This window comes from Neolamprologus multifasciatus, chromosome 12, assembly GCF_963576455.1.
Source record: "Neolamprologus multifasciatus chromosome 12, fNeoMul1.2, whole genome shotgun sequence".
NCBI lineage: Eukaryota > Metazoa > Chordata > Actinopteri > Cichliformes > Cichlidae > Neolamprologus > Neolamprologus multifasciatus.
The window spans coordinates 32,812,420-32,823,004 of record NC_140450.1 but is presented as its reverse complement, the minus strand read 5'-3'; the positions used below and the strand labels follow the sequence as shown (position 1 = coordinate 32,823,004).

The following is a 10,585-nucleotide window of genomic DNA, read 5'->3' as shown; positions in this document are numbered from 1 at the left end:
AAACCTGACAATTACATTCATACTCGCATTTGTTCCTTCTTCATTACCTTCACTGTCAGTCCCTTCTGTACTACCCTTACTTCTCTTTTTCCTCTTCCTTTCACTAGCTCTGCGCCTCTTCCCCCCTTTCCCACTTTTTCCCACTCATTCTCGTCACCCTGACCGCCAATCTCTTCCTCTTCACTACCATCCATACTATTCCACTCACTCCTCCCGCTCTCCATTGGTGTCAACCCCAGTCTATGAGAAGAAGTCTGCAGGAGACCGTTACCGGACCTGTACAGGCCTTCGGCCGACTCTCCTACTTACCTCACTCACACACCAAACCACCAATCCAATCCAATCCAATTTTATTTATAAAGCACTTTAAAATACCCAGCACAGGAACAAAGTGCTGTACAGAAAATAAGTTAAAACAATAGAATAACAGAAAACAGCATAATAAATAAATAAAACACATAAAACATAAAATTAAAACAGCCCTATATTAAAACAAAAACAAGATAAAACAGCATCGAATCACCTAAAAACAACTAAAATAAAAATAAAAAACCAACATCTCACGTGGTGTCAAAGGCCAGGGTAAAGAGGTGGGTTTTCAAGAGTGACTTAAAAACAGATAAAGAACTGGCCTGTCTAATCTCTAAAGGAAGCTCGTTCCACAGTCTTGGAGCTGCTACAGCAAAAGCACGATCTCCTCTAAGTTTACGCCCAGTCCTGGGTATCTTCAGGAGCAGCTGATCAGCTGACCTGAGAGAGCGGATGGGTGTATAAGGCTGTAGCAGCTCAGAGAGATAAGATGGAGCGAGGCCATGGAGAGCTTTAAAAGCAAATAAAAGAATTTTAAAATGAATCCTAAAAGAAATGGGCAGCCAGTGAAGTGAAGCTAAAACAGGGGAAATGTGCTCAAACTTTCGAGTGCCAGTTAAAAGACGAGCTGCGGCATTTTGCACCCTCTGTAGATGACTAATATATGACGCGCTGACCCCAATATAAAGTGCATTACAGTAATCCAGCCGAGTGCTAACAAAGGCGTGGATCACTGTCTCAAAGTGCTGCCGTGAAAGAATTGGCTTTATTTTTGCCAGCTGCCTGAGGTGAAAGAAGCTAGATTTTACCACTACTTTTATCTGATTATCAAACTTCAGATCACAGTCCACTTTGACCCCCAGGTTTGTGACAGTTGGCTTAACATACTGTGCCAGGGAATCTACATACACATTGGGGGCCTCAGTGGGGCTACCAAAAACCATCACCTCGTGTCTTTTTATCATTGAATCTTAAAAAGTTAACAGACATCCAAGCCTTAATGTCATCGAGACACTGAAGTAATGGCTGTGTAAGGTATCTGCCTTTTTTCTTTAGAGGGACATAGATCTGACAGTCATCAGCATAAAAGTGGAAAGCAATACCGTGCTTTCTCAGTACAGAACCAAGAGGAAGCAGATATAAAGAGAAGAGGAGGGGGCCTAGAACTGAGCCCTGTGGGACACCACACAAGAGGGGAGTGGAGGACGACACATAGTCACCAAGGCTGACACAAAAAGTTCGCCCCGCCAAGTAGGACCTGAACCACTCCAATGCTGTGCCCCTAATGCCCACCCAGTGCTCCAAGCGAGAGAATAAAATGGCATAATCCACGGTATCAAACGCAGCTGTCAAATCTAAAAGCACAAGAACAACACAGTCCCCAGCATCAGTCGCTAAAAATATGTCATTAAAACCTTTTAAAAGGGCCGATTCAGTGCTATGAAAGGGTTTAAAACCAGATTGGAAAACCTCTAAAACATTTTGCTTTTCCAGGAAGGCCATTATTTGGCTGTAAACTACCTTTTCCAGAATTTTGGAAAGAAAAGGTAGTTTGGAGATAGGCCTGTAATTTGCAAGAACTGTAGGATCAAGAGCAGGTTTTTTAATCAGGGGTTTGACTACTGCATGTTTAAAATCTTTAGGGACAACACCTGACATCACACTATGGTTTACCAGCTCAAAAACCAAAGGACCAACTGTAGGTAACACCTCTTTTAAAAGTTGAGGAGAGACAGCATCATTTGGAGACCCTGCAGGCTTAAGATGACCAACAGTCTCCTTTAAAAAGGATAGAGTCAAAGGCTCAAACCTGTCAAAGACAGCAGAGCAGGAAACAGAGACTGAGAGGTCATGAGCACAGGGAGAGATTTGAGCCCTTGTGGAGGAGACCTTCTCAATAAAAAAGTGTAAAAAGGTTTCACAGGCTTCTGATGACGGCTCAATACAGTCAGTATGTGGCGCATTAAGAAAAGAGTCAATAGTTTTAAATAACCAAACACACCTTATACCCAATCCACACTAACTACAACAGCTATGCTGCAACCCCAGCAGCGTCCCAGCATGAAGGCTCAGCTCGTTTCCCTCCTGAGGAACTCTCTGCTGACTGGTAAAAAAAAGATGCTCTCTGGCCGTCCTCTCCCAAACCTCAGCTGGTTTAACACAGAATACCATTCGCAGCTGTCGGCAATTTAGACTCTTCCATTACCTATTGCCACTAACTGCAGGTCGTTGGACTGTGGCAGGAAGCCGGAGTACAAGGAAAGAACCCACGCAAAAACAGGAAGAACATGCAAACTTCACACAGAGCGACGGTAGAGCTGAACTCAAGACCTTCTTCCTGTGCGGTAACGGTGCTAACCACTGTGCCGCCCGCGTGTGAGCAACCGTCTCCCAAAAATTTATACAAGTTCAATTACTTTCTTTTCAAGCTGCTTACACTACATTGACTTGTGTTTTTACACAATCTCAGAAGAGGAGAGCCACTGAGGGAACGCCTTCCGCCCTCCGACGCCTCCACCGTGACCTCCACTTCTGAGAGGAATTGCCTACAGATCAAGTATGGAGTGTGCCTCACACGTTCTTTCTCAATGCTCAGCTTGTCTCTTTCCATTTGTAAGAATAACAACTCCTTTTGCTGCTCAAAAGACAAAGCAACTGTAGTCGAGACCACAGACTGATCAACATCAGCCACTAAAGTCTTCATTTTACCTGGCAACACGCCTTTCTTTACTAATGCAGCCTGTAACACTCCTTTAACCTCATCTTTCAACTCTTTATCCCCAACATCGACATCATAATGTTCAACAAGTTTCAACAGCTCTTCTTTAGTACAACTATTCAAGAGTTCCTCCGATGGAGACTGAACAAAAGCATCAACTGTAGCCATAACAAAGTATTGATCCTTGACATGCAATTGAAAACAGCACTTTCCCACTAACTGCCTAACCAAAATCTACTTAACTGAAGCCTAGTCTTCATGCAGTTACTTACAGTGGGTACTTATGCACTAAAAACCGCCAGAAAGACAAAGGCAACTGCACAAACAGCGACCCCCTCAATTCTGGGGACGTGCTCCCGAGACAACTGCTCTAACCGTGTTCACCGCAACTAAAATTCCATCAATGTTTCTCAAGAGAGAAACACTCCTTCAACCTAACAGGGAAAGCACTGATTTTAACCCATGCATATTCAATAATCAACACAGCGCATGCTGTAGGACACACAAAGATCACACAAGACAGCACACCAACAGTAAACTTAAGTCTATAGCAAAACATCAGTGATTTCCCCAACTTGTGCCTTAAGTGCTCTTGTCAGCTTAAGTGGATCTATTTTCTTCACACCCTCTTCCTCAAACCTGACAATTACATTCATACTCGCATTTGTTCCTTCTTCATTACCTTCACTGTCAGTCTCTTCCGTACTACCCTCACTTCTCTTTTTCCTCTTCCTTTCACTAGCTCTGCACCTCCTCCCCCCCTTTCCCACTTTTTCCCACTCATTCTCGTCACCATGACCGCCAATCTCTTCCTCTTCACTACCATCCATACTATTCCACTCACTCCTCCCGCTCTCCATTGGTGTCAACCCCGGTCTATGAGAAGAAGTCTGCAGGAGACCGTTACCGGACCTGTACAGGCCTTCGGCCGACTCTCCTACTTACCGCACTCACACACCAAACCACCAACCAAACACACCTTATACCCAATCCATATCCATATCCGTATGGGATATCACTTTAATCACGCCTTTAAGGCAGATGACGTGTGATGACACGCACACAGCCCCGCCTGCACATATAGCCGCTGTCATCACAGTCATCCCTCTGTTCGATAGCCGCTCTTCACTGAGCCAAACTGCTCAGTGGGGCCACCTTGTGTTGTACCTCATTCCTCTCCTTCAGGGAACAGAAGTTATAGACATAACTATTCGTTCCCTTTCAGTCGATTCACTCGGTACAACACATAAGTATGGGACATATATACACGCCCCGCAGACCAACCACTGAACCGGAATCGGACCACCACATCCTAGTGAGTGGTAGACCCAGCAGAAAGGACAGCATGAGCCACCGAAGGGGCTGTAACGTCCAACCAATAAAACCGCACAAAAGTGTGCAGTGATGCCCAACTAGCTGCCGCACAAATATCAGCTACAGGCACCCCTTTAAAAAGAGCCCATGAGGTTGCCATCCCCCTGGTGGAATGAGCTCTCACCCCGTGGGGCAAAGCAAGACCACTGGTGCCGTATGCCAGTGAGATAGCTTCTATAATCCAGTGGGACAGCCTCTGTTTCGACAGAGCTCTACCTCTATTTGGATTAGCAAAGCAGACAAACAGCTGGTCACATAAACGCACATTCTGAGTGCGCTCAATGTAGGTGCGTAGCACACGCACTGGACAAAGAGAATGCATCCTCCTCTGCTCCTCAGATGCAAAAGGAGGGGAGCAAAAACTCAGCAACTCAAACTCCATTGAGCTAGAAGATGCAGGCATGATCTTGGGAAAATAGGCAGCATTTGGACGCAATACGACCTTGTGGCCATCAGAAGAAAACTGTGTGCAGGAGGGATGCTGGGGGCCCGAGGGTGGGCCTTTGCTCCAGGCCGACTGGCGTGGAGCTCGGGCCGGAGGATGTGCTCTCGCTGGCAGGACACCCACTTCAGCAGTGGGTGCCGGTCTCTTGCCAGTCCGCAGAGGAGCGGCGGGCCTGTGAGAGCTAGCTGCGGGCTTGGGCTTGGGCTGACGTCTGGGGATGATGTCGCGCAGAGCTTCTGTCTGCTTCTCCCTCAGATTGAATCTAGCCTGAATGGCTTCAAGTGAATGTCCGAATAACCCAGCCGCAGACACTGGTACGTCCAGATATACAGCCCTGTCCCTATCCGGGATGTCAGAGAGGCTCAGCCACAGGTGCCTCTGCGCCACTACTGTCGAAGCCATCCCTCTGCGCAGGGAGAGCGCTGCACAGCGAGACGCACGGAGGATGTAATCTGTGGCGACTCTGACCTCGTTAAAAAGAGGTGCCAGCGGGCTGTCATCAGGAACCAGTGATCCGAACTCCGCCAGGCACATTGCCTGGTACGTCTGGAGCATGGTGACAGAGCTCATGGCACGAGCAGTGATGGCCTGAGCTCTATAAATCTTCTCCAGCTGCGAAACAAAGAATCTGCAGTGCTTGGAAGGCAGAGTTGCGGGGCCGCCGACACCATGGTTATGGGATGGGGCCAGATAAGCAGCCAGAGACGGCTCCATAGGGGGTGGGTTAGCTAAGCCAGCCCCCTTGGCGCCGTCCAATTCCATGTACTGCACAGTGACGCGGGTAGACAGAGGTTTGTCCCATGATGCTGTTAGCTCGCAGACAAAGTCTGGGAACATGGGAAGGCAGTTTTTGGCCGTTGCGGGCTCCGGTGGGAGGAAAAACCCCGCGAACCGCGACGGCTTCTGAGCTGGCGGAGGAGAGGGCCAGTCCACCTGCAGCTTCTCAGCAGCACGGCGAAACAGGGAGAAAAGAGAGGTGTCATCGTGGCCGACGAGCGCAGCAGCGGCGGTACATTGGGCCGACAATGAGCTCTCCTGCTCATCCTCCAACAAACCATGGATGTCCAGGCCGATGTCCAGCACGTCATCATCGTCCTGGGGAGCGCTGGCGGCTAACCCGTCAACATATTCCATGTGGTCAGCCCAGCTAATTGCGGGGACATCGACCGGAAAATCCTCGTCTTCGGACTCGGACGAAGCCGGGGCTCCAGACTCAGAAAGGAGAGGGTCATGACATGCGACAGCCGAGCGTCCCAGCACTTTTTCCACAAACATCACCCGTCTTTCCAGGGTCGAGCGCCGGAGCTGGCGACAAAACGCACAGGCTTCGGGCTGTGTAAACGCTCTCCTAGCATGGACGATCCCCAGGCAGACAAGGCAGGCATCGTGCTGGTCGCTGTCGTGTAAAGAGAAACCGCATCCCTGAGGACAGGGGCGAACAGAAAATTTCTGCTTTGCTCGCTTCGGTTTGGAGTTCATTCCAAAAAACAAAGCAAAATGCTGCACGGGAAAACTTGAAATTAGCGCTCCGCGGGCAGCCTACACACCAGCTGCGCGGTGGAAGCTAACACCAACAGGGGCAGTTAAGCTAATTTCAAGTCGGCAGACAGCGGAGCTAACTAGCAGCAGCAAGCTAGCCCAACTCAGCAGAGGTGTTCTCAGCGAGGTGAAGAGCGTAAGAACTGAGGGATGACTGTGATGACAGCGGCTATATGTGCAGGCGGGGCCGTGCGCATGTCATCACACGTCATCTGCCTTAAAGGCGTGATTAAAGGTTTCTTCAGCCAGGACACGTGAGGGCGTGATATCCCATACTTATGTGTTGTACCGAGTGAATAGACTGAAAGGGAACAACACTTTCCCACTAACTGCCTAACCAAAATCTACTTAACTGAAGCCTAGTCTTCATGCAGTTACTTACAGTGGGTACTTATGCACTAAAAACCGCCAGAAAGACAAAGGCAACTGCACAAACAGCGACCCCCTCAATTCTGGGGACGTGCTCCCGAGACAACTGCTCTAACCGTGTTCACCGCAACAACAATTCCATCAATGTTTCTCAAGAGAGAAACACTCCTTCAACCTAACAGGGAAAGTAAGTATAGTAAGTAAAATTTATTTATATAGCGCTTTTCACAGATAAAAATCACAAAGTGCTTTACAACACAGGAAATGGGAATATAAAAACAATATAACAGTAAATAAAACAATGTAAAACAATAAAACTATAAAAACAGCATAAGAAGAAATTAATCAAATGCTTTTCTAAATAAAAATGTCTTCAACTGTTTCTTAAACGAATCAATGGAGTCCGTGCAGCGAGGAGACTGTGGGAGAGAATTCCACAACCGTGGTGCCACAGTCTGAAAGGCCCGATCACCACGAGTTTTAAACGAGTGCGCGGTACCACCAGCAGTCTCTGATCTAATGACCTTAAAGCCCGAGAAGATGTATGTGGTTTCAGCAGGTCAGATAAATATTGAGGAGCCTGACCATGTAGGGCCCTAAAGGTTAGAAGTAAAATTTTAAAATGAAACCTAAAATTTACGGGCAACCAGTGAAGGGAGGCCAAGACTGGAGTGATATGCGATCTTCTCTTGGAGCCTGTTAAGAGACGTGCTGCAGCATTCTGCACAGTCTGAAGACGATTTAAGGCTGATTTGTTAAAACAAGTAAAAAGGCCATTACAATAGTCTAAACGAGAAGAAATAAAAGCATGAATAATCATCTCAAGTTCAAGCTTTGATACAATTAGTCTGAGTTTAGAGATATTCCGTAAATGATAAAAACAGTTTCGGACCAGCTTCTCGAGCGACATTGAGCTGTCAAATATGACACCGAGGTTTCTAAGGCTTGATTTTACAGAAGGGTCTAAGAAGTTGATATGCTGTCTAATTTCTGGGACCATGTGGTCTGGAGCAATAATTAGAGTTTCTGTTTTATCAGAGTTTAGTTGGAGAAAATTGTCATATAACCATTTGTTGATTTCTGTCAGGCAATTACTTAAATTAGACAATTTATAAAACTCAGACATTTTGAAGAAATAGTATAGTTGGATGTCGTCAGCATAGAGATGATAGGAGATATATTTATAGCGCTTAATAATTTGGCCTAGGGGAAATACATAAAGTAAAAAGAGAATTGGACCCAGGACAGATCCTTGAGGTACCCCACACGGCAAAACTGTTGATTCTGATGTGACATGATTCATGCAAACAGTAAAAGATCTCTCAGACAGATGTGATATAAACCATTTTAAAACAACACCAGTAATCCCAAACAAGTTCTCGAGTCTGTTTATCATGATACTGTGATCTACAGTGTCAAAAGCAGAGCTGAGATCCAACAGGACCAGCACTGTGTATTCTCCAGAGTCTGCTGCCATCAAGATATCACTAGATACTCTAAGTAAGGCCGTTTCAGTGGAATGCAATTTACGAAAACCAGACTGGAAAGTGACCATAACAGCATTTTTATCCAGGAAATAGTTAAGTTGTTCTAGTAGTACTTTTTCTAAACTTTTCGATATAAAAGGCAATTTGGATATTGGCCTATAACTGTTAGGAAGAGATGGATCCAGCTGAGGTTTCTTTAATATTGGCTCAACAATAGCTTGTTTAAAGAAGCTGGGGACTGAGCCAGTATGAAGAAGTATTTATCATTTCCACAATACAGGGACCAATTGAATCAAGCACACTAGTGAAAAATGAAGATGGAAGGACATCAAGGGGGCTTGAAGTCTGTTTTATATGACAAAGCAGGTCTCTGATGTCTTGTAATGTAACAGGAGTAAAAGAGGACCAAGTATCAGAGGAGAGCAAGTTGAAAGTTTGATATTGAGAAGATGATGGAGAGATATTAGACCTGATGGCAATGACCTTATTTCTGAAATAGTTCATAAACTCATTGCATTCGGACGTTGAGTGAACTGGTGCACAAGGAGCATCAGGAGAAACAATACTCTTAATTGTTTTAAACAAGAATTTAGGATCTTTCTTTTTGAAGCTATGAGGTGTGAAAAATACTCTGTTCTGGCATTTTTCCACATGTCATTTAGCAAGAGGATAGATTCTTTAAGGTGTAACTTATAAACCTAAAGCTTGGAAGCCTTCCACAAACGTTCTAGCTTGCGACAGTATCTCCTGAAATTACGAATGTTTTCATTTATCCAAGGATGAGATTTCAGACATAGGACAGTACTTTTTTTCAGAGGTGCCACTATGTCTAAAATAGAATTACACTGGTTATTAAAGGATGAGACAAGAGAGTCCAAATCCTTGTAAGTCATTTCAGCGTCGAACATGGCAGAGAACCTTTTGCCGGCGTTCTGGTTTATGATTCGCCTTTCAATCGTCATTTTGGGAGCCGGGGGATCCAAATAAAATGACAAGTTAAAATATATGCAGCTATGGTCACTCACATGGACATTTTCCACACGAATGTCATTTATATTTAAACCCAAGGAGAAAACAAGGTCCAATGTGTGACCCTTTACATGTGTAGGGCCAGAAACATGCTGCATAAAATTAAAAGACTCTGTGATAGCCATGAAGTCAGCAGCCATATTACAGGATGCATCATCAATATGAAAGTTAAAATCTCCCAACATTACCACCTTCTCTAATTTAATAATGGATGATAGGAGGTCGTTAAATTCAGTTAAAAAGACTCCGGCAGGGCCAGGAGGTCGGTAGATTAAAATACAATAAAAGGTGTGCAAAGAGCCGACCTTGATCATCTGAAGTTCAAATGAGGTAAAAGAATCCGAGTTCATCAGTCTGCATGTGAATCTGTCCTGGTGCACAACAGCGAGACCTCCGCCACGTCCCGAAAGACGTGGAGTTCCGATGACGGAGCAGCCAGTCGAACAAATTTCCTTCAGATGTATATAATCCATGTTTTGTTGCCACGTCTCAGTTAAACACATGAAGTTGAGAGATTCCTTTATAAAAAGATTGTTTAAAATAAACGATTTGTTTGTGATTGAGCGAGTGTTGAGCAGGGCAAACCTGATTGATGACGTTTGGTTAGTGCAGTCAACAGCTGACTGCAGTGGCACTTGAATTAAACACCTGTGCGCACCTCTACACCTGTTACGCCGGGCGGGGACTTCAGGGCTAGCAGAAGCTAATATCCATAGTGGTACATCACCTCTGCCATCAAAACGGCGGTCGAAGGAGGGACGCCAATTGAACATGGGGCCATCAGACCATAGACTCCGAGCTGGGAACTGAAGTGTAGCGTCGGCACCGGGTGACAGCAGACGAATTGGTCGCAGGCACCGGGATTCTTCACACATCCAAGAAGCTAATCTTCGGTACCTTCTCAGTCGCACCTGGACACCGGCCCTGGTTCCCCTACTTCTTCTTTTCTTCGTGTTAAATCCCACCGACATGTACGGTAACATGCACTCAGGTGAGGAACACACAAAGGGTGGAGGGAAAAATTTCCTGTAACTGTCCCAGCTGTCAAAGTAGCTCTCCATTGAATCTTTGATATACAACATCATGCCCCGATCATAAGTATTGGTGGGAGAGACAAAATCAAAACACAGGACGGTAAAAATAGTATTGCAAGTGACAATAGCAGCCAGTATAAAACTATACCAGCGAGCTGTACTAGCGGCACAAGCGGCAAAGCCAAACACAGGCGCCATCTTGTCCCGTTGTTAAGTGGCAAATCCACAAAGAAAAAAAATCCATACTATTCCACTCACTCCTCCCGCTCTCCATTGGTGC

At 45.7% G+C, this 10,585-nt stretch overlaps 1 long non-coding RNA gene across 1 annotated transcript in view; it reads right to left on the bottom strand.

The window, feature by feature from the left end:
- The window catches only part of LOC146507337 (uncharacterized), a 153,371-nt gene that overhangs the window by 37,940 nt on the left and 104,846 nt on the right, over positions 1 to 10,585 (bottom strand). The gene's annotated exons all lie outside the window — the stretch shown is intronic.